At 43.1% G+C, this 23,608-nt stretch overlaps 1 long non-coding RNA gene across 3 annotated transcripts; it reads right to left on the bottom strand.

Moving 5' to 3' along the window:
• Positions 1-12,239: 12,239 nt before the first annotated feature.
• On the bottom strand, positions 12,240-13,902 carry LOC124687365. Of its 3 annotated transcripts, XR_006998190.1 has the most exons (4): positions 13,802-13,902; positions 13,197-13,305; positions 12,754-12,783; positions 12,240-12,384 (listed from the first exon to the last, which is right to left on the bottom strand). It is a non-coding gene; the product is annotated as an uncharacterized LOC124687365 (long non-coding RNA). The 3 variants fall into 3 exon arrangements; XR_006998189.1 differs by lacking the exon at positions 12,754-12,783; XR_006998191.1 differs by lacking the exon at positions 12,240-12,384 and having other exon boundaries at positions 12,393-12,783.
• Between the last annotated feature and the right edge of the window lie 9,706 nt (positions 13,903-23,608).

The raw sequence follows: 23,608 nt of genomic DNA, 5'->3' as shown, positions 1-23,608 counted from the left end.
CTTCAGTTTTTTCAGAGGATTGGCTGTCAATTATCACAAATCATGCATGATACCTATTAACACTACTGAACAAGAAGTTCTAGTTCTTGAAAAGGTTTTAGGGCATCAAGTGGGTTCCCTCCTCTTCACCTATTGGGTCTGCCTGTAGGAATTATAAGACCCAAAATCCAGGATTTAACTCCCCTAGTAGGTATAAAAAAAGGAGGCTTGCTGGCTCCTCTTTCCTAGCATGTGGTGGAAGGCTTCAGGCCTTCAGCTGATCAAATCAGTGGTCACATCAATGACAATCTATTTTTTTAGTTTCTTTATCATCCTCCAGGCATAACCAAGCAGCATAATTGTTCATTAGGCATGGAAGGTAACGGACTCCACTAAGAAATCTTTGGCTGCCTCTGCCTGTGAGATGATTAGCAAGGCCAATGTAATAGTGTGTGTTAGGTATCATGGACTTCAAGAAATACAATGAAGCATTATTGGACTTGATGGAACTTTCCTCCCGGGTCATTCGCGCAGGTCGCTCCGGGGGCTCCTAAGACCTAACAACAGAAGCCCCAAATCTTCGCCTCCCCTGTTCGCTATCATCGCCGGAAATACAATGAAGCTATTGTTCAATCGGTTGGCACAATCTGGAAACAGGGGAATGGAGCAATCTTCCAAGACGTGCAATCTAGAGTTTAGCGGATGAAAAATGCACGGACATACTTATATATATATAGGCTCATGGTCTGCAAGACTATCGAACAAGAGAAGTTGTGGCACTAGGGATTTAAATAGTGGGTGTCTCTAAGTCTCAGTCGACTGAGTAAGTCCCAATCGAATTACATTTGTATGTTTTAATATGGACCTAAATAAAATGCAAGCAACAGAAAATACGAATCTTCAAACAGAAACAAAATTCAACGGTGGAACACGTGACTGAGATACGTCTCAGCTAGCTAGCTGAAACTTAGCAATTCCCTTAAATAGTAGTGAAGAGAACCATCTTATTCGGGCAAACACAGAAGTCTTCCATATTAATACAATAAAGCATGTAATGCTCTGGAACTTAGAAAGAGTAACTACTCCAGTAGTAATTCCTTCATCTCGCCTGTGACGATAAGAGTGATCCGCAACCATACATCCCTAACTCCATTCGGAATTTCCTATTTACTTGTTCTTGTGTTTCTGTAAGTAAGAAACAGTAATGTCTGTAAGTTTAAGGCGCCTACTTCAAAAACCATAAGCTAGGATTAAGCTCATATTGAGCTATGTTAAGGCCTCAAATTTAGAAGCATGAGTGGCAGGTTGTTTCTTACCCCGGGGCGAGACCCGCCAATACGGAGGTTGTCCATGTTGAGCAAACTCTCCACCTCATCCAGCTCGATGACGGCTTTGATGATTGCGCCTGAGAGGTCCTGGTCGTCGTTTGCGCTAAAGAAGCAGCCCCTCTCCTTGGCATCTGCCACTATCTTCCGCCACACCGTCTTGCTACTCACCAATGTGGTTGCGTTCCCTACTATCCAGAGACAGTGCCTGTGAAAGAAAAAAGAACCCAGAATCCCATACGCGGTTTCAGGTGACTCAAGAAACTGAACACAAAATCACACTAGGAAGCTCAACTCACTTGGCCCGTGTCAGCGCCACATTGGTACGGTTCAAGTTGTCAAGGAAGCCAACTTTTCCAGCACTGTTGCTCCGCACAGTGGAGAAGATGATGATGTCCTCCTCGGCGCCCTGGAATCCATCCACGGACCGTACCTTCACGGTGAAACTGCTGTGCATCTCGTATGTCTTCCCGAGCTTCTCCTGGATGGCACGAACCTGGCCCTTGTAGGGCGAGACAACGCCCACGCCGAGCTTGCTCCGTGTGTCAACACACTCTAAAGCAGAGATCAGTGATGAGTGAAAGCAAAAGGTATCAACCCTCATGTGCTACTAATGAACAATGAAGCTAGAGGGCATACCTTTGAACAGCCTTTGCACGATGCGGATCACCACAGCAACCTCAATGGTGTTGATAAGGCTCTTGTCGTGCTTACCCGAGCTTTCCTTCCCACCCTCAATGTTGATGAACGAGTATGAACCATACATTGGGCCAGTCAGATGCCTCCTCTCATAGTTTCTGTGCAGGACGTTCTCACCATCAGCGATCTGGTCGCCGTAAAATCTTGAGACAGGGAACTTGCTTATCCCTGGATGCATTCTGTACTGCACATCAAGAAGGTGCTTAGGATGGCCCAGAGAACTCAGCCTCTCAAACAGGCTCCTTCCAAAGTCGGCTTCCTGACATACCTGCAAGAGTAAAATTGTTGCAACTATAGATCAAGAGGCAACAAGATTCAAGGTCAACTTATAGCTCTTAAGAACATAAGATCACCTTGCTTTTGACAAGTGCAGGTAGCTGGTATTCATCTCCAATGAGAACAGCAAGACGGATCCCAGGAATCTGAAGAGGTATCAACGAGTCACACTCCTTTAACTGCGCTGCCTCGTCAACCACAAGGAGGTCAAACGGCTCAGCCTTTTGCAGGTAGTGCAAACGAGATGAGCTTGAGGCAGTGCAGAGTATGCTCTTGCTGTTCTGCAGCAAGAACTCCTCGATTGACCGCTTGTCAAAAATATCAGGTAGGTGAAAGTTGTTAGACAAGTAATTTAGCTTCTCAATGCACAGGGCTCTTGCCTGCTTAAGTTCTGAACGAACGCCATCTTGTGCATATACTACCAGGTTCTGAAACAAGCATCTGCTTTTTCCATCCGAGGTGTCACTGAACAGAGTTTGTAGCTGCTTGTCTTGTTCAGACTGCACGAGTTGACCGAGCTCTGTAAGCAAGAGCAGAACCTCTGTCATGTAACGACAATTCTGTCTATCAGTAGCAGATCTGGGGAGATCATTGCAGAAGGTCTTGATACAGGTGCACAGATCATTCTCAATTTGTTTGTAATTACTTATGAAATAGTCCTTGAATGACATGTTATGTATGCTCTTCTTATTGAATTCCTTCTTAGCAATATCCTCCTTTGCATCCAAGTTTTTGTTCTTTGCCTTCTTAGCAAGTTCCTCCTTTTCCTTCTTAGCAAGTTCCTCGATTTGCTCAACATATGAAGCATACTGAATCAAGGGTTCCTCCAGAATTCGTATCATGGAACTCAGACAGCTAGTCCACCCTGAACCTGGCATCAGGCAGTTCTGCAGACGGCGAACACGCTTCTCCAGGAAAATCTTTGTGAGGTTCTGGTCCACGTTCATCCGATCCTCATTCCCGAACATCACAACATCACTCAGGAAACAGTTATTTCCACTGCCACTAGAGGGATCCTCGATTAGGCCGAGGACCCAGGACGCAACCTCCACTACTGCAGTGTTCGTTGGAGCGCAGGTAAGTGTTCGGTGATTCTTGATCATCATGGACCACAGGAGAGTGCTAATTGTCTTCGTCTTCCCCGTACCGGGAGGTCCCCATATCAAACGCACCGGAGAAGTATCTTGCTGCTCCATTGCTGAAACACAGTCAAGTACTGCCATCCGTTGTGACCTGTTGAGGTTGAATTTTTCAAGACAAAGTGCTCTGTCTGGCAAATGTAAAGGCAGATCTGAATTTTCTTCCTGGCCAACCAATCATCAGACAAAAATACACATTACATAAATTGAAATTGAAATATATCTAGTACTCCGTACTTGTTAGAAAAAAACATGTTAAAAGCAAATATGAGTACCTACCCTTGGAGCATACTGTACAATCTTCTCAATGATACTAGTGTTCCTAAGGCTAGCAACATGCAGGTCCAGCGCGTTCCATATACGATTGTACGTCATCATGTTGATCAGGAACACCGCGACAAGAGGTGGAACGAGATTTTGTCTCCCACCGCGTTCCTTGGCAGGTCCACGAGACAGCCTTACGATTGCATGGCCGTTACCATCCTCTGCTTTCAGCACCGAAGCAATCACATACGGCACCTTGCTGCGTCCCAAGTCCGAGATATGTCTTGGTTTCCGATCAAAAAACACAAGTACATCAGCATCCTTGAGGGCATAAACTTCCCCCGGATCTGTGTCACGGTCAGCCTTATTGACCAAGGTACTGAATATGGACTGCTTTGAACAAAGTTCCTCAATCCGTTTCACTTCAGTGGCTGGTGCATGCTTGATACTCTCCAGCGCAGAGTACAGATCAGCCCGAGTTTCTTCAATCAGAGGTACGGTAAATGATGCCATGTACTCCTCTAGTGAAGTGAAAGTTCTTGGTACTTTCTTAACCTGAAGTAGAGATTAGTCATTATTTGATTTGTTTCCATACAAGGCAAGAGAAGCCTAGAGCACACAACACAGAAGACAGAGCTGGACTAACTGTGTACAATGAGACAGTATAACTTCAGAAGCTGTGGTACACAAAAACTGCATCACCAATTAGCATTTAGTTTTCTTGGTTGATAATCACCATGACCTTAAATTGTGGAGTTCCCAACCAATTAGTCACTGCTTAATATGAGTGCTACCTTTTCGACAAGGCTACTGGATCAAGTAATTTTTTTATATTATATGTAATTGAAATCCATGCAATTATCGACAAAAGTCTATTAGATCCAAGAAAATAATTGAAAAATAAGGTGTAGGAGATATATAAGACAAAAACTAGCTACTCCAGAAAAAATTTACATGTATTACTGAGCAAATATATTTATACTTTCCATGAATGAGTATTTAAAACATTTCAAAGATCCATATTGTGCTTAAACTGGTACATCTTACTAACCAACCCTAGTGTTCAGTTATGTTTTCTTGCGATGCATACTAGCATTTTGGCACCAAGCATTTTCGATATTTATCACCAATGTGTCTCACAATATCATATAAAAAGTGTCCTGAAAATTCAGGAAAAATATTCCAAAAACGAAGTGCAATAAGATGTCTACAACAAATCTAACCTCATGAAATATACACAATTATTTTTTGGCAACCAACATGCTTTAATAATTCAGAAGTAGAAGCGGTACGATTTGTTCATACTCTCACTTAATTTTGTGATAGTTCAAAGATCCACTGCGTGCAGCATGTGGATCATATAGTCATAGACTGATAGACCTAGGGAATCATTTTGAAAACAAACAAAAATAAACAGATAAGTGAAAGACTTGCCTTCTTCTTGAAGAGGTTCCTCTTTTGCACATCTTCAAATGACCACGAGAACATCTGCTGCTCCATCTCGCTCTGCGTCCACGTACTGTACCTGTTATCATTCGCTCGTGCCGACGTTTCGTTTCCCTGCCGCACGAGCAGGAGGTCGTCGTCGTCATCGCTGCCGTAGCTGTAGAAGCTCATCTTGCACCTCCGGGCTCCGGCGAGAGAAGTATTTGATCGGTCGCAAGCTTAGCAAATGCGTCGCTCGGATTCAGGAAGCAGCAAGGCGTCGAGGATTTAAAGGGCGCGGAAGGGAGCCGGCCAGTGCGATTCCGTCTGCAAATTAATTAACTGAGTTGGGATGCGAAGGGCCAAGCGCTTGAGGTTACTCAGCAGCCGCAGCAGTACGGGAAAACACAGAGCATTGATGAACCGATTCAAAACGTCGGATTTGTCGACTCGATTCCAACGAAAATCAACAAGTCGGATTTCGATCGCATTCGGATCCAGGCCGAGACAACTCACCATGGAACCGCGGTCAGCGCGATTGGAGGCTCGTTGCCGTCCGCTGCCGCCGCCGCGGGCCTCCCACCCTCGCCACTGCCGCGGTCCAGCACATTTTCTTCGAGCTCGTCCCGGACCGCCGTCGGCAGAGATCGCCATTGCCGCATTGAGGACCTCCCGCAAGCTCGTCCGTGGAGTTCGCAAGAGCCCGCGCGTGCCGAAGCGGAACCACCGAGCCTCCGGCCGGCTTGCCCGGACCCGGGGCGTTGACCTCAGTGGCCCGGATTGTGGAAAACTCCACCTCAACGCTTTGACTCGGGAAGTGCAAATGCCTCGATGTGGGGCGTTATTAGAACATCTCTAACAGTTAGTCGTAAAAGTGTAAAACTGAAATTTGAAAAATTCGAGTTCAGTTTTCAAAAAACGTGTTTACGGGTCCAAAACGGCTGGCGCAGAACAGAACCTGTAAACTAAAACCGAAAAACAGAATATTCGAAAAATCATCTTCTTTTTCATGAGAACTGTCCGGCCGCTGCCTAGATCTCCCCGCGCAGGCCAACGGCCTCGCTCCCGGCTACAGCCACGAGTTTGAGATCAGACGAGAACGATCCCGCACGGCTCAATAAGGCCTTGTTTGGTTGAAGTGTATTACCGAGTAAGTGGGAGTGTTTTTTTCAAGGGGATTGGGTGAAAACACTCCTGTCACCCAAAACACTTCGTTACTGAAGAAAACAAGAGATAGAAAGGCAACGAATGAATGTATTGATAGAACTGTTCAGCCCTTTTATAGTTGCTGAACAGGCGTGTACATAGTCGGTTACAGTGTTGGTGCCTTTTCCCAAAGGACATGATGTCTCTTCTAATAGGTACGGTGCCTCTTCGGCAATGGACAAATGTTAACTGCAAGCAGTTATCCTAGGGAAATATTAACTGCTACATTAGCCTATAACTGACGCTAACTTCTAGACAGAATATTTCCTAACACTCCCCCTTGGGCATTGCTGTCTTCAAGATATTGAATTCTTCATAATGTCATGTGTCGGAAATTTTGATAGTCCTTAATCTTGAAAACTTCGAGAATCTTCAATCTTGTACTATTTGTTCTCCAAGATCCTGTTGGAAAATATAAGGAGAAATATGGAAATTTGATATACCCTTTTGGTATATTAATTGTCTCTTAAAGCCTATATGAGTGAATCCGTTGGATGACTCATAAGCAAAAGAGTACAATATATTATCAAATGATAATTAATAAGTTCAGTTTTAGGAGATTTCTCCCCCTGAACTTTGCAAATTTCGTAATCGTCTCATACCAATGCCATGAATGCATTTCTCAAATGCAGCCGTTGGTAAAGACTTAGTGAACAAATCTGCAAGATTGTCACATGATTTTGTTTGCAAAATATCAATTTCTCCATTTTTCTGTAATTCATGAGGAAAGAACAGTTTTGGAGCAATATGTTTTGTGATATTACTTTTAATATATCCCATATGCATTTGAGCAACACATGCAGCATTATCTTCATAGATAATAGTTGGTGATTCTAATGAACCTATACCGCATGAGGTCTGGATGTGATTAATCACTCTGCGAAGCCATACACACTCACATGAAGCTTCATATAATGCAATTATTTCAGAGTGGTTAGTGGAGGTTGCTACTAAAGTCTGTTTAGTTGACTTCCATGAGATAGCGGTTCCACCATATAAAAATACAAATCCAGTTTGTGATCTAGCATTATGGGGATCAGAAAGATAGCCAGCATCAGTATAGCCAGTCAAAATCATGTCTTGATTTTTCTGATAGAACAAACCAAGATCTTTAGTACCTTGTAAATACCTGAAGATATTTTTCACTCCAGCCCAATGGCGTTTTGTTGGAGCTGCACTGTGTCTAGCCAGTAAATTTACTGCGAAGGCAATATCTGGCCTAGTACAATTAGCAAGGTACATTACTGCTCCTATCGCACTAAGGTATGGAAACTCAGGTCCCAATACTTCTTCGTTATCATCCCTAGGTCTAAAAGGATCCTTTTCCATATCAAGGGATCTAACGACCATGGGTGTTTTGGATGGATATGATTTATCCATATTGAATTTTTCCAAAACTTTCTGAATATATGCGGGTCGATAAACGAGTATTCCCGAGGGAAGATGCTCAAGTTGTAAACCTAAGCAGAATTTGGTTTTTCCCAAATCCTTCATCTCAAACTCCGTCATTAAATGATTGCGTGCTACGGATATATCCGTCGCGTTACCAATGATGTTGAGGTCATCAACATAAGCCGAGATGATGCAAAATCCTTTTGAGGATTTCTTAATGAAAACGCATGGGCAATCATCATTATTTGAGTATCCTTTTTGAAGAAGGAACTCACTAAGCCGGTTATACCACATTTTACCCGACTGCTTTAAACCATAGAGTGACTTTTGTAATTTTACACAATACATGTTGCGATTTTTATTTGGATTAGGGATTTTAAGTCCATCAGGGACTTTCATATAAATATCCGCATCGAGTGACCCATATAGATATGCGGTCACTACATCCATTAACTCGCATTGATAAATTCATTTGTACTGCCAATGATATTAAGTATCAAAACGTAATTCCACTCATTACGGGAGAATATGTATCGTCGTAGTCGATACCGGGTCTCTGCGTAAACCCTTGTGCTACTAGTCTCGCTTTATATCTCACCACCTCATTATTTTCGTTCCTTTTTCGAACGAAAACCCATTTAGCTCCCACAGGGAAGACTTTTTGAGGAGTAGGTATTACTTTAGAGAATACCTCTCTTTTATTAAGCGAGCGCAATTCTGCCTCAATTGCCTCCTTCCATTTAGGCCAATCCGAGTGCTTCAGGCACTCTTTCATAGATTTTGGCTCTGGATCCAGTTGAAGGGCTTTAGCAATTTTAGAGGAGAAATATGTGTCGACAATTGTAGTCTTTCTATTATATGATTCTCCCGAATCGATATAGTTTATGGAAATTTCATTAGTTTCTTCGAGCACCGTGTGATTTCCCATAACAACGGAGTCCGGTTGTTTCGATGTCCCAAGCAATAGAATTTGTGTGCACATTTATGCTAGGTTCTTGATGTTGAACATCATCTTGGTGTCTATCAACTTCAGGTTGATTTGCATTTACCGTCACAGATTTTCTTTGTTTCCGCGGTGGCTTTGGAGAAGCCTTTTCCCTTGAGACCAGATTTCTTCCCCTTTTATTTGCAATTGGGAGTTGAGTAGTTTTATTTGGTACCTCTACTCGTTCTGGTGCATTGACTGCAGGGATATATGATTTAGTGACACCTTTGTGATCAGTAAATGCGTCTGGCAAGTTATTTGCAAAGTGTTGCAAATCTATTATTCTCTCGAACTTCGATTCAGATTCTTTAGTACGTGGATCTAGGGATTGGATGCCTGTTACATTCCAATCTATTTCCTGGCATTCTTTGTGGTTTGTTTCTCCCCTAATGCCGGGAAATGATCCTCATCAAAAATTGAATCAGCGTACCGGGCTGTAAACAGGTCCCCTGTTAGGGGTTCTAAATATTTTATAATTGACGGAGATTTATATCCCACATAGATTCCAATTTTTCTATGGGGTCCCATGGAGGTACGCTGCGGTGGTGATATCGGTACGTATACAGCGCAACCGAATTTTCGCAGGTGGGAAATACTTGGCGGATTGCCTCGTACTATTTGAAATGGGGAAGTTTCATGATATGCAGTTGGTCTGACTTGTATCAGATCTGCGGCGTGTAAAACCGCATGTCCCCAACAAGAGGTTGGTAAATTGCAATTCGCAACAATGGTCTAGCAATTAATTTTACTCTTTTGATTAAAGATTCAGCCAATCCATTTTGAGTATGAACATAAGGTACAGAATGTTCTAGATGAATGCCTAAGGCCATACAATAATCATTGAATGCGCGTGAACTGAATTCAGCCACATTATCCATTCTTATTGTTTTAATCCTGTGTTCAGGATGATTTGCTCGTAATTTGATAATTTGAGATATTAATTTGGCAAAGGCATGGTTACGTGTTGATAATAAACACACATGTGACGATCTAGTAGATGCATCAATTAGCACCATAAAGTACCTAAATGGTCCAGATAAAGGTTGTATTGGACCACATATATCTCCTTGAATTCTTTCAAGAAAATTAAGTGACTCATTTTTAAATTTGAGGTAGGATGGCCTAATAATTAATTTCCCGGTAGCACATGCGGTGCATACAAAATCTGATGACTTGGGAAATCTTTTAATTGGTAAATTATGACCAATAGAATTGCTTATAATTTTTCTCATCATACCTATTCCAGGATGACCAAGGCGATCATGCCAAGTCTTGAATTTATCAAGATTTTGAAAAATTATTTTGTACGCAACATAAGGTACGGGTTTAATGTATGTAAAGTATAATCCGGAAGAAAATGAAGGGAATTTTTCAAGAGTTTGTTCCTCATATCCGTCGCTTTTTGTTAAAAGCAAATATTCTTTCTTATCCATCTTAACAGTTTTAAGATGGAAATCATTTGATCGGATATCTTTGAAACTTATAAGGGTACGTGTTGATTCAGGATACAAGAGCGCATTCTGAATTACAATAGTAGTACCCATAGGGAGTGTGAATGTGGCTCTTCCTGAACCAATTATTGCTTTGTTACTCCCAGTTATAGTCATAACATCTTCCTTTCTCTTAGTAAGAGTTTGGAAGTATTTTGTTTCCCTTAAAATTGTGTTAGTAGTAGCACTATCCACTAAACATAATTCTTCTTCCATCGGATTTTTCCCGTAAATTTCTAAAAATAGAAAGAGAATATTTTAGAAAAAATTTATTTTATTCATATATTCATCAAATTACATACATAGTATATATATTACATATTCAAAATATAAATACATTACAATATTATGTCTGATTCACATAATACAATACATGTAGTCTGAAAGACTTTATTCTACTTATTGTTATACAATATATAACATATCGTAGTATTTAAATAGCTAAGTGACATCAATTGTTTAGGAGATCAATTGAGGTCTCCAAAAACATCTTGGGTGTAGTCCACAAGCATGTCTTCATCGAGGATGATGTTGTCCTTTGGCTTGAATTCTTCAATAGCACTTTGAGAAGGACTAGCTTCAGGGTTGTCTTCAATGGCATTGAAGTGAGCTTCAGCCTTATTTCCATGAACTTGCTTCCCTTTTCCTCCATACTTCATGTATAGATCCACTAGGTGCTTGGGAATACGACATTTGTTTGTACGATGATTCGCACATCCACACCTTTGACAAGTTTTAGAGTTGTCATTTTGATCATTTCTCTTGAAATGACCTTTCCCCTTAAATTGACCATTGGTCTTTTGACCATTGTTTTTCCACTTTCCCTTGAATTTTCGGAAGTTCCTCTTACGGTTTCCGAATCTATTAGTAAAATGAGCATTAGAATGTGCTTCAGGGATCGGCATGGCACCCGTTGGGCGAGCATTGTGATTTTTCATGAGAAGTTCATCATGCTTCTCGGCCTGAAGTAATGTGTATATAAGCTCAGAATACTTCGTGTATTTGTGTTGACGATATTGCTGTTGCAATATCCTCATCGAGGGATGGAAAGTGCATAAGGTTTTCTCGATTAAATCTTCATCCGAAACTTGCTTGTTGCAAAATCTCAGTTTGGAGTTAACTTTATGCACGGCAGAATTATATGCCGCAACGGACTTAAAGTCCTGGAACCTTATGAGAGACCATTCTCTCTCGGCTTCCGGCAACATAACCGCTCTTTGTTGGTCATATCTCTCCTTGAGGGAGTTCCATAAAGCTAGTGGATCCTCCTCCATCAAATATTCATTTTTTAAATCGGGATGGAGGTGGTGCCTTATGAAATGTAATGCCGCATACTTTGCCACATAGGGTATTTCGGAGCATTTTCGGGGGGTGTGATAATCACGGGACCAAGGCCACGACCATTTAAATTTATTTTCATATCCATGGCCCATGATAGATAGTTACTTCCATCAAGTTGTAGTTCTTGGAATTCTTTTTTACTGATGTCACCCATTTTTCCTTTCTGTCTGTTCTCTCCGGCGGCCTAGTCGCTCTCGGCAGAGCGAGTGCTGATGACGTGAAGAAAACAAGAGATAGAAAGGCAGCGAATGAATGTATTGATAGAACTGTTCAGCCCTTTTATAGTTGCTGAACAGGCGTGTACTTAGTCGGTTACAGTGTTGGTGCCTTTTCCCAAAGGACATGATGTCTCTTCTAATAGGTATGGTGCCTCTTCGGCAATGGACAAATGTTAACTGCAAGCAGTTATCCTAGGGAAATATTAACTGCTACATTAGCCTATAACTGACGCTAACTTCTAGACAGAATATTTCCTAACAGTTACACCAAAAAACCCTTCGTCACCAATACTCTCCATTTATTCATCTGTTTGGCAGGCAGGGATAATTCTACAACCAAAAATGCAATTTACACAACAAAGCTAGGACGATCATAGTAATTCGAAAAAAAATTAAACTTTTACACTCTGGTCACAAGCACATTACATAAAATAGATGCTGGATCAGAGGCGCAGTGGCCTTGACTTCTGTCAGCTTGGGGACATAAGGTGAGGCGACTTAAAGATGGACGTGGTAGCATCGGCGAATATTAAGTCAGCAGAGGCCGGGCAAGTGGCAGTGTCATCGCTCCGCCGCGCCAACGGAGCCATGCATCATGTTGAGAAGCTGTCTCTGATGCACTTCCTGTTCCACCCAACAGAGTTTCTCCCAAACCAAGTATGTGTCTTAATCAGCATCTTAGTAAAACAACAAATCATGATGCAACCGGGAGTCCGGGACTTAAAAAGAAAGCATAGCTAACTTGAAGCACTCGGCAGCCTAACTCAATCAGGAAGCACCAAACCAAACATCCAGCAATAGTAATCATTATATCCTAGCTAAATTACAATCATGCCATGAATAAGAAATAAAAGACGGATATTATAACAGGGATGTAGACAAGTAAAGAATAAATTTCATGTTACATGGCAGTGGTGAAATGGTTACAGATACAGAAACAGGGCAAAGATGAAATGGTTTAGAAGCACGACAATAAATGATAAGGACGAATATTGTTTAGCAAAATATACCTACCTCCACTCTTCTCACAAAGGATGAAATGGACTGAAATCAACATAACATACAAATGCATCAGTGTGATAGGATGAACGAGCTAATTGAGCAAAACTATAAGCATCAATTTTTGTTTGCGAAATTCCTTCTTTTAGAACCAATTGTCTAGACCCCATCTTACAATGCAAATATATTTGGTTGTAAAACATCTGTGTGCTAAAGTGAATTTTATTTAATTGATACAAGATTTGCAAGAAACTGCATCTAACAATGCATCAGACCGTATAAGTGACATTGCACATTAATTGTATAAGCATTCCAAATTTCATGTTTGCACAGGGTCATCCTACAGATCACAAGTTCTTATTCACAATAGCACAACTCGGCTCTGAATTCCTCACACCGTCAGATCATTGGAACCTCCATCGTTACTAGACTACAATGATGATAAGAAAAGAAATTACCTCTGTCATGTGTCCTGGGGAGGTGAAGCGAATAACTGGCGGATGAACGAATGGAGCGCATGCGACCACTCCATCCATCTGGAGATCTGCTAGTCTGCAGCCTCCAAGTCTGCCATTCAGCGCAGCCATAAGTTCCTTTTGATAGAGAAATGACTATGGACATTTCAGTTTTTATACACTACTTATGTTCCTTTTGATAGAGAAATGACATGCTGATTTAATTTTGCTAATTTCTACAGATGCATGCGAGGCACTTGTCCTCATGCAGAGCAGGCATAAAAAACTAGAGGCAGTTGACAAATCCAAAAGGAAGTGCAATGGAACACAAATCATATATTACTAGAGGCAATTAACAGATCCAAATGGACATGCAGTGGCATCAAGAACTAGAGGCGAACACTGTAATCATATATTACTACAGCAATTGACAGAATGACAGATCCAACAGAAATCTGAATCCGTAGCCACTAGCTCACCCTAGGCATCAAGAACTAGAGGCAACTAACAGGATCTCACGGGAGGCATCAAGAACCCTAGGTCATTCATGTAGCAGTTGTATCTAGCACTAGATAGGGAGGGGAAGGGCGAATTGAAAGAGAACTTACACGAGAGGACGGACGGCCGAAGGAGCCTACGTCGGCAGGAACCTCAGCGGCGAGGGCACCAGGTGCTGAAGCGGCGGCGGCATCAGGTTCTGAGGCGGCGGGGGCGGGTACTGAGTCAACGGCGGCGGTGGCGGATGCTGAGGCGGCGGCACAAGGTGCTGAAGGAGGCGTCGCCGGAGCTGTTACTTTCTGTTTGCGGGGCAAGGGAGCCGCCGGCGTCGCTGCGAGAGGAGATCCGGCGTCGCCGCGAGAGGAGATCCGGTGGACCGAAAAAACGCGAGGTGGGTGGAGCGTCTGGAAAACTCGTCGGGTCGACGTGTATTGCGGGGTTTACTCGGGCTGAACCCGGCCAAGACCGCCCTGCCAAACGGCTCGCTCGCGGTTTCACGTGTATAAAGTTTAGGCCGGGATAATACTCCACAAACCCGGTTAATACTCCTGTGCCAAACGAGGCCTAAGGCGTAGAACCGGCCGGCCCGGCCGGACGCGGCCACACGGCCGTGATTGCTGCTGCGCTCCGCCTTGCTCCACAAATGAAATTGATTTAGCTTTGGATTCATTGGATTGATCGCTGCAGCTCTTGGCCGCACGCCCGCGCGCGTATGTGCTAGCTGCTCTTGGCCGCGCGCGATGCATCTGCTAGCTGCTGCTCTTGGCCGCGCGTATGCAGCCCCGTTGTGTAGCCTGTCCGCCACCACGCCGCGTCATAGTCTGCTATATACGCATGTCGTACGTCTCATCTGCAGCCACCAGTTTGATCGTCGTCGCACAATTTTAGTAAAGCAGCCAGAAATCGGTGGCTAGAGGCGATTGTACGGACGGCGGCGCTGGAGAAGTCCGTTCAGTTTTCGGCCTGTAAACTACCCTTTGGTCTGTATTAGTAGGGGTCGAGTCTAAAAAATTTCGGGCCCCTGAAAAAGTTTTTCGGGCCGAGCGACGAGTTCAGTCTCTATTCTACGCCACTTTTGACCTAAACCCGTAAATCGGCCGGAAAAACGATTCCGGCGTGGTTTACGGGCTCTGCTTGAGATGCTCTTAAACAATAATATAACGTGTCTCCGAAAAAATAAAAAATCTAGAACGAATCACTTTTTGCTGAACTTTTTTGTCCGAGGTCATATTTTTAAAATTTTGACGACAAACGAACTTTTCTTCGCCGTTGATTTTATTCAATGTTAGCTTCACAAAAAAAATTTGACACGAAATGTCAGCTTCAAATTTCATCCCACAAACTCAGATATTGTTAGAAAAAACTACTACCTCGGTTCCAAAATAAGTTTGTCTTAGTTTTATCTAGATTCGAATGTATATAGTCACATTTTAGTTGTAGATACATACATATCTAGAAAAAGTTAAGACACTTATGTGTACACGGAGGGAGTACCATGGTGCCCTCACAAATGCGAGGGCATGATCTTTAAGCTTTAGTTATTTAGCATTTTTACTCTTTAATTATTTATAATTTTTTATATCCATAAATGTCATTATGTATGAAAAATGATATAGCAACCACCAAAATTATTTTGTGAATAAATTAAAGCATGTGTGGTTAACAAGTTCACTTTGTATACAAAAAAAATGTTGTGATATCTCAATTTTTTTTTTGAGTACCCGCAGGAGATCTGCGTGTTTTATATTAAGCTTAAGGGAAGAAATTCGCCACCAGGGTTCAGGTTACAAACGGCCATCGTCGTGCGAAAGCACCACAGATGGACCTATGAGAGCAGAAGCTTAACTATCTCTCAGTTATCCACCCCTACACTGCATCCATGAGTTCCACTCATCGACGATGGCGTTGATAACTCTAGAGGCAGAGGTACATCGATCGTTGAAAATGCGCTCGTTCCGCTCAATCCAGATCGAACGAAGGATGAGCATGATGAGCGAGTTGGCTTCCTTCCTCCGTGCCGCTGGCAGGGCGTTGACAGCAGTGGGCCACCATTCCTCCAGCTCGGCATTCGGAAGATGGAGCTGCGAATGCACTGTGTGGATAACTCCAGCCCACACTTGCACCGCGAACGGGAAGGCGAGGGACAAATGGTTCAGCGTATCGTCCGCCGCAGAGCAAAGCCGACAGATCGCATTGGCTGCCATGCCATGCCTAATCAGATGGTCCGCAGACCAGAATCTCCATCGCAAGGCTAGCCAGGCGTGTAGGCGAAACTTCATCGACGCGAACGAGTGCCAGATATGCGGCGCTCCAGGTAGCTTTGTCGTTCCCTCGAACAGCAGCTGGTACGCTGATCGAGAGGAGAAGACGTCGTCCGCCGACCATTTACAACGGAAGGCATCCCCTCTCCACCAGTTGGCACCCTTGCGACGGCATCCCACAGGCGGAAGAATTGGACGGTTGCATCCACGGACAGAGGTACAGCGATGTCCAGCACCCATGCATGGCCAGGCAGCACTTGCTGTACCGTCCGCCGGGAAACAAAGCGCGGCCTGACGAGCGTGACGACAGCCGGAGCAAGCGCATGCGCCGTAAGACTCTCTATCCATGGATCAGACCAGAAAAGGATGGCAGCGCCTGATACGTCTCCAACGTATCGATAATTTCTTATGTTCCATGCTTGTTTTATGACAATACCTACATGTTTTATACATACTTTATGTCATGTTTATGCATTTTCCGGCACTAACCTATTAACAAGATGCCGAAGAGCTAGTTGATGTTTTCTGCTGTTTTTGGTTTCAGAAATCCTAGTAAGGAAATATTCTCGCAATTGGACGAAATCAATGTCCAGGATCTTATTTTTCCACGAAGCTTCCAGAAGTCCGAAAGGGAAACGAAGTGGGGCGACGAGGCGACGCCACAGTAGGGCGGCGCGGCCCAGGCCCTGGCCGCGCGGCCCTAGCGTGTGGGCCCCTCGTGGCGCCCCCTGACCTACCCTTCCGCCTACATAAGCCTTCGTCGATAATAACTCCAGTATCGAGAGCCACGATACGAAAAACCTTCGAGAGACGCCGCCGCCGCCAATCCCATCTCGGGGGATTCAGGAGATCGCCTCCGGCACCCTGCCGGAGAGGGGAATCATCTCCCGGAGGACTCTTCACCGCCATGGTCGCCTCCGGAGTGATGTGTGAGTAGTTCACCCCTGGACTATGGGTCCATAGCAGTAGCTAGATGGTTGTCTTCTCCTCATGTGCTATCATTGTTGGATCTTGTGAGCTGCTTAACATGATCAAGATCATCTATTTGTAATGCTACATGTTGCGTTTGTTGGGATCCGATGAATAATGAATGCTATGTTATGTTGATTATCAATCTATCATCTATGTGTTGTTTATGATCTTGCATGCTCTCCGGTATGAGTAGAGGCTCTGGCCAAGTCGTTACTTGTAACTCCAAGAGGGAGTATTTATGCTCGATAGTGGGTTCATGCCTCCATTAACTCTGGGACAGTGACAGAAAGTTCTAAGGTTGTGGATGTGTTGTTGCCACTAGGGATAAAACATCAATGCTATGTCTAAGGATGTATTTGTTGATTACATTATGCACCATACTTAACGCAATTGCCTGTTGTTTGCAACTTAATACTGGAGGGGGTTCGGATGATAACCTGAAGGTGGACTTTTTAGGCATAGATGCATGCTGGATAGCGGTCTATGTACTTTGTCGTAATGCCCAATTAAATCTCACACTACTCATCATAACATGTATGTGCATGGTCATGCCCTCTTTATTTGTCAATTGCCCAACTGTAATTTGTTCACCCAACATGCTATTTCTTATGGGAGAGACACCACTAGTGAACTGTGGACCCCGGTCCATTCTTTTACATCGAATACAATCTCATCGCAATACTCGTTCTACTCGTTTTCTGCAAACATCATCATCCACACTATACATCTAATCCTTTGTTACAGCAAGCCGGTGAGATTGACAACCTCACTGTTACGTTGGGGCAAAGTACTTTGGTTGTGTTGTGCAGGTTCCACGTTGGCATCGGAATCCCTAGTGTTGCGCCGCACTACACTCCGCCGCCATCAACCTTCAACGTGCTTCTTGGCTCCTACTGGTTCGATAAACCTTGGTTTCTTACTGAGGGAAAACTTGCCGCTATACGCATCACACCTTCCTCTTGGGGTTCCCAACGGACGCGTGTTGTACGCGTATCAAGCTCTTTTTCTGGCGCCGTTGCCGGGGACGTGAAGGAAAATTACACCACAGAGATTTCTAACTCCCACGTCAACTGCACGCCAGCAGCTCTTTTTCTGGCGCCGTTGTCGGGGAGGAAAGGTAAAAGGCACTCACACGTTGGTCCCATGTAACTAAGTTATTTTCTGGTACCGTTGTAAGTGCTCGAAGCTATTTCCTTTAGATCCTGCAATTGCATCTTTTTGTTTCTTGTTTTACACTAGTAATGCTAATGCTTCACATGTTGCTGCACCTCCTACTATCAATGGTAAAATAATTGGTGTTGGCAATGTTTCCACTCCTAATGCAAAGGTTGCAAAACTGTCGGAACCTGCTAAAACTGCCTGTGATAAAACTGCTGAAATTTTTTCTAATGTTGGGGATAATGATCCCATTGCTTTAGATCATAATGGTTTAGATTTTGATGATTGTCACATCTCTGAAGTTATAAAGTTCTTACAAAAACTTGCTAAAAGTCCGAATGCTAGTGCTATAAATTTGGCCTTTACAAAACATATTACCAATGCTCTCATAAAAGCTAGAGAAGAGAAACTAAATCGTGAAACTTCTATTCCTAGGAAGTTAGAGGATGGTTGGGAGCCTTTCATTAAGATGAAGGTCAATGACTTTGATTGTAATGTTTTATGTGATCTTGGTGCAAGTATTTCCGTTATGCCTAGGAAAATCTATAATATGCTTGACTTGCCACCATTGAAAAATTGTTATTTGGATGTTAATCTTGCTGATAATTCTACAAAGAAACCTTTGGGGACGGTTGATAATGTTCGCATTACGGTTAACAATAACCTTGTCCCCGTTGATTTTGTTGTCTTGGATATTGAATGCAATGCATCTTGTCCCATTATATTGGGAAGACCTTTTCTTCGAACCGTTGGTGCTATTATTGATATGAAGGAAGGTAATATTAAATATCAATTTCCTCTCAAGAAAGGTATGGAACACTTTCCTAGAAAGAGAATGAAGTTACCTTTTGATTCTATCATTAGAACAAATTATGATGTTGATGCTTCATCTCTTGATGTTACTTGATTCACACTTTCTCGCGCCTAGTCGAAAGGCGTTAAAGAAAAGCGCTTATGGGAGACAACCCATGATTTTACTTCTGCACTTTTGTTTTATATTTGAGTCTTGGAAATTTTTACTACTGTAGCAACCTCTCCTTATCTTAATTTTGTTGCATTGTTGTGCCAAGTAAAGTCTTTGATAGTAAGGTTCATACTAGATTTGGTTTGCTGCGCAGAAACAGATTTCTTGCTATCACGAATTTGAGCAGTAGGCTCTGTAGGTAACTCAGAAAATTCTGCCAATTTACGTGAGTGATCCTCAGATATGTACGCAACTTTCATTCAATTTGAGCATTTTCATTTGAGCAAGTCTGGTGCACCTAAAAAATTCGTCTTTACGGACTGTTCTGTTTTGACAGATTCTGCTTTTTATTTCGAATTGTCTGTTTTGCTATGTTTGATGGACTTCTTTATTCCATTAACTTTCAGTAGCTTTGTGCAATGTCCAGAAGTGTTAAAAATGATTATGTCACCTCTGAACATGTGAATTTTGATTATGCACTAACCCTCTAACGAGTTGTTTTGAGTTTGGTGTGGAGGAAGTTTTCAAGGATCAAGAGAGGAGGATGATACAATATGATCAAGGAGAGTGAAAGCTCTAAGCTTGGGGATGCCCCGGTGGTTCATCCCTGCATATTTCAAGAAGACTCAAGCATCTAAGCTTGGGGATGCCCAAGGCATCCCCTTCTTCATCGACAACATTATCAGGTTCCTCTAGTGAAACTATATTTTTATTCCATCACATCTTATGTGCTTTACTTGGAGCGTCTGTTTGTTTTGTTTTTGTTTTGTTTGAATAAAGTTGGATCCTAGCATTCATTGTGTGGGAGAGAGACAGGCTCCGCTGTTGCATATGGACAAATATGTCCTTAGGCTTTACTCATAATGTTCATGGCGAAGGTTAAAACTGCTTCGTTAATTGTTATATGGTTGGAAACGGGAAATGCTACATGTGGTAATTGGTAGAATGTCTTGAATAATTTGATACTTGGCAATTGTTGTGCTCATAAGGATCATGTTTAAGCTCTTGCATCATATACTTTGCACCTATTAGTGAAGAAATACATAGAGCTTGCTAAAATTTGGTTTGCATGATTGGTCTCTCTAAGGTCTAGATATTTTCTAGTAAGGGTCGAACAACAAGGAAGACGGTGTAGAGTCTTATAATGCTTGCAATATGCTCTTATGTAAGTTTTGATGTACCGGTTCATACTTGTGTTTGTTTCAAATAACCTTGCTAGCCTAAGCCTTGTATTGAGAGGGATTACTTCTCGTGCATCCAAATCCTTGAGCCAATAACTATGCCATTTGTGTCCACCATACCTACCTACTACATGGTATTTCTCTGCCATTCCAAAGTAAATTGCTTGAGTGCTATCTTTAAACACTTCAAAATTTATCATCTCTGATTTGTGTCAATGTTTTATAGCTCATGAGGAAGTATGTGGTGTTTATCTTTCAATCTTGTTGGGCAACTTTCACCAATGGACTAGTGGCTTCATCCGCTTATCCAATAATTTTGCAAAAAGAGCTGGCAATGGGATTCCCAGTCCCAATTAATTAACTCTCATAATTTTACAAAAAAATAGACACTCCTCCATGGTATGTGATTGTTGGACGGCACCCGAGGATTCGGTTAGCCATGGCTTTAGAAAGCAAAGGTGGGGAGGAGTGTCATCTAAATAAAACTAAAATAAAAAGGCACTCCTTCATGGTATGAGATTGTTGGCAGGCACCCGAGGATTCGGTTAGCCATGGTTTGTGAAAGCAAGGTTGGAAGGAGTGCCACCCAAAAAAAAAAATGTTTCATGGGAGCCGCTCTTTGAAGGTTTGTCTGGCAAGGGGGTTAGAGTGCCCACTACCATTCGTTGACGACAACAAACACCTCTCAAAATTTACTTTTATGCTCTCTTTATGTTTTCAAAATAAAAGCTCTAGCACAAATATAGCAATCGATGATTCCCTCTGCGAAGGGCCTTTCTTCTACTTTTATGTTGAGTCAGTTTACCTACTTCCTTCCACCTCAAGAAGCAAACACTTGTGTTAACTGTGCATTGATTCCTACATACTTGCATATTTCACTTATTATTTTACTTTATGTTGACAATATCTATGAGGTATACATGTTACAAGTTGAAAGCAACCGCTGAAACTTAATCTTCCTTTGTGTTGCTTCAATGCCTTTACTATGAATTTATTGCTTTATGAGTTAACTCTTATGCAAGACTTATTGATGCTTGTCTTGAAAGTACTATTCATGAAAAGTCTTTGCTATATGATTCAGTTGTTTAACCATTGTCTTTACCATTGCTTTGGATCGCTGCATTCATTACATGTGCTTACAATAGTATTGATCAAGATTATGATGGCATGTCACTTCAGAAATTATCTTTGTTATCGTTTACCTACTCGGGACGAGTAGGAACTAAGCTTGGGGATGCTGATACGTCTCCAACGTATCGATAATTTCTTATGTTCCATGCTTGTTTTATGACAATACCTACATGTTTTATACATACTTTATGTCATGTTTATGCATTTTCCGGCACTAACCTATTAACAAGATGCCGAAGAGCCAGTTGCTGTTTTCTGTTGTTTTTTGTTTCAGAAATCCTAGTAAGGAAATATTCTCGGAATTGGACGAAATCAACGCCCAGGATCTTATTTTTCCACGAAGCTTCCAGAAGTCCGAAAGGGAAACGAAGTGGGGCGACGAGGCGACGCCACAGTAGGGCGGCGCGGCCCAGGCCCTGGCCGCGCGTCCCTAGTGTGTGGGCCCCTCGTGGCGCCCCCTGACCTACCCTTCCGCCTACATAAGCCTTCGTCGATAATAGTTCCAGTACCGAGAGCCACGATACGGAAAACCTTCCAGAGACGCCGCCGCCGCCAATCCCATCTCGGGGATTCGGGAGATCGCCTCCGGCACCTCGCCGAGAGGGGAATCATCTCCTGGAGGACTCTTCACCGCCATGGTCGCCTCCGGAGTGATGTGTGAGTAGTTCACCCCTGGACTATGGGTCCATAGCAGTAGCTAGATGGTTGTCTTCTCCTCATGTGCTATCATTGTTGGATCTTGTGAGCTGCCTAACATGATCAAGATCATCTATTTGTAATGCTACATGTTGCGTTTGTTGGGATCCGATGAATAATGAATGCTATGTTATGTTGATTATCAATCTATCATCTATGTGTTGTTTATGATCTTGCATGCTCTCCGTTATTAGTAGAGGCTCTAGCCAAGTTGTTACTTGTAACTCCAAGAGGGAGTATTTATGCTCGATAGTGGGTTCATGTCTCCATTAAATCTGGGACAGTGACAGAAAGTTCTAAGGTTGTGGATGTGCTGTTGCCACTAGGGATAAAACATCAATGCTATGTCTAAGGATGTATTTGTTGATTACATTACGCACCATACTTAATGCAATTGTCTGTTGTTTGCAACTTAATGCTGGGAGGGGTTCGGATGATAACCTGAAGGTGGACTTTTTAGGCATAGATGCATGCTGGATAGCGGTCTATGTACTTTGTCGTAATGCCCAATTAAATCTCACACTACTCATCATAGCATGTATGTGCATGGTCATGCCCTCTTTATTTTTCAATTGCCCAACTATAATTTGTTCACCCAACATGCTATTTCTTATGGGAGAGACACCACTAGTGAACTGTGGACCCCGGTCCATTCTTTTACATCGAATACAATCTACTGCAATACTCGTTCTACTGTTTTCTGCAAACATCATCATCCACACTATACATCTAATCCTTTGTTGCAGCAAGCCGGTGAGATTGACAACCTCACTCTTACGTTGGGGCAAAGTACTTTGGTTGTGTTGTGCAGGTTCCACGTTGGCGCCGGAATCCCTGGTGTTGCACCGCACTACACTCCGCCGCCATCAACCTTCAACGTGCTTCTTGGCTCCTACTGGTTCGATAAACCTTGGTTTCTTACTGAGGGAAAACTTTCCGCTGTACGCATCACACCTTCCTCTTGGGGTTCCCAGCGGACGCGTGCTGTACGTGTATCAAGCTCTTTTTCTGGCGCCGTTGCCGGGGACGTGAAGGAAAATTACACCACAGAGATTTCTAACTCCCACGTCAACTGCACGCCAGCAGCGCCCGATCCCAGTGAGACCGTGACGGATGCATTGAACAGGGCGACGGAGTCTGGCCCAGGGGTGGGATTGAGGCCAGCCCAAGGGCGCTCAACGTCCGTCCTAGATAGCCACATCCACTTGGCGCGAAGCGCGGTGTTGAGAAGCTTTAGATTGTGCAACCCTAGTCCTCCAAGCCTCTTCGAATGGCAAACCAAATTCCACGCCACCGTGCACTTCCCACCTGGGCAATCATCGCTGTCGGCCCAGAGGAAAGACCTTCTCATCTTGTCCACAGCTTTGAGGAACCACGGATCGAGGTCGAGCGCCAAGAGGTGGTACACCACCGAAGATGTGAGGATGAACTGAACGTAGGCCACTCTACCCTCTTTTGACATCAGTTGCGCCTTCCAATGAGCGAGCTTACTAGCAAGCTTGTCAAGGATAGCCTGCAAGTCCCTCTTGTGGAGTCTAGTAATCTACAGCGGCA

The sequence above is a fragment of the Lolium rigidum genome, chromosome 2 (genome assembly GCF_022539505.1).
Source record: "Lolium rigidum isolate FL_2022 chromosome 2, APGP_CSIRO_Lrig_0.1, whole genome shotgun sequence".
Classification (NCBI taxonomy): Eukaryota; Viridiplantae; Streptophyta; class Magnoliopsida; order Poales; family Poaceae; genus Lolium; species Lolium rigidum.
Note: the sequence above shows the minus strand (reverse complement) of the source record. Positions and strands in the feature narration are given on the sequence as shown.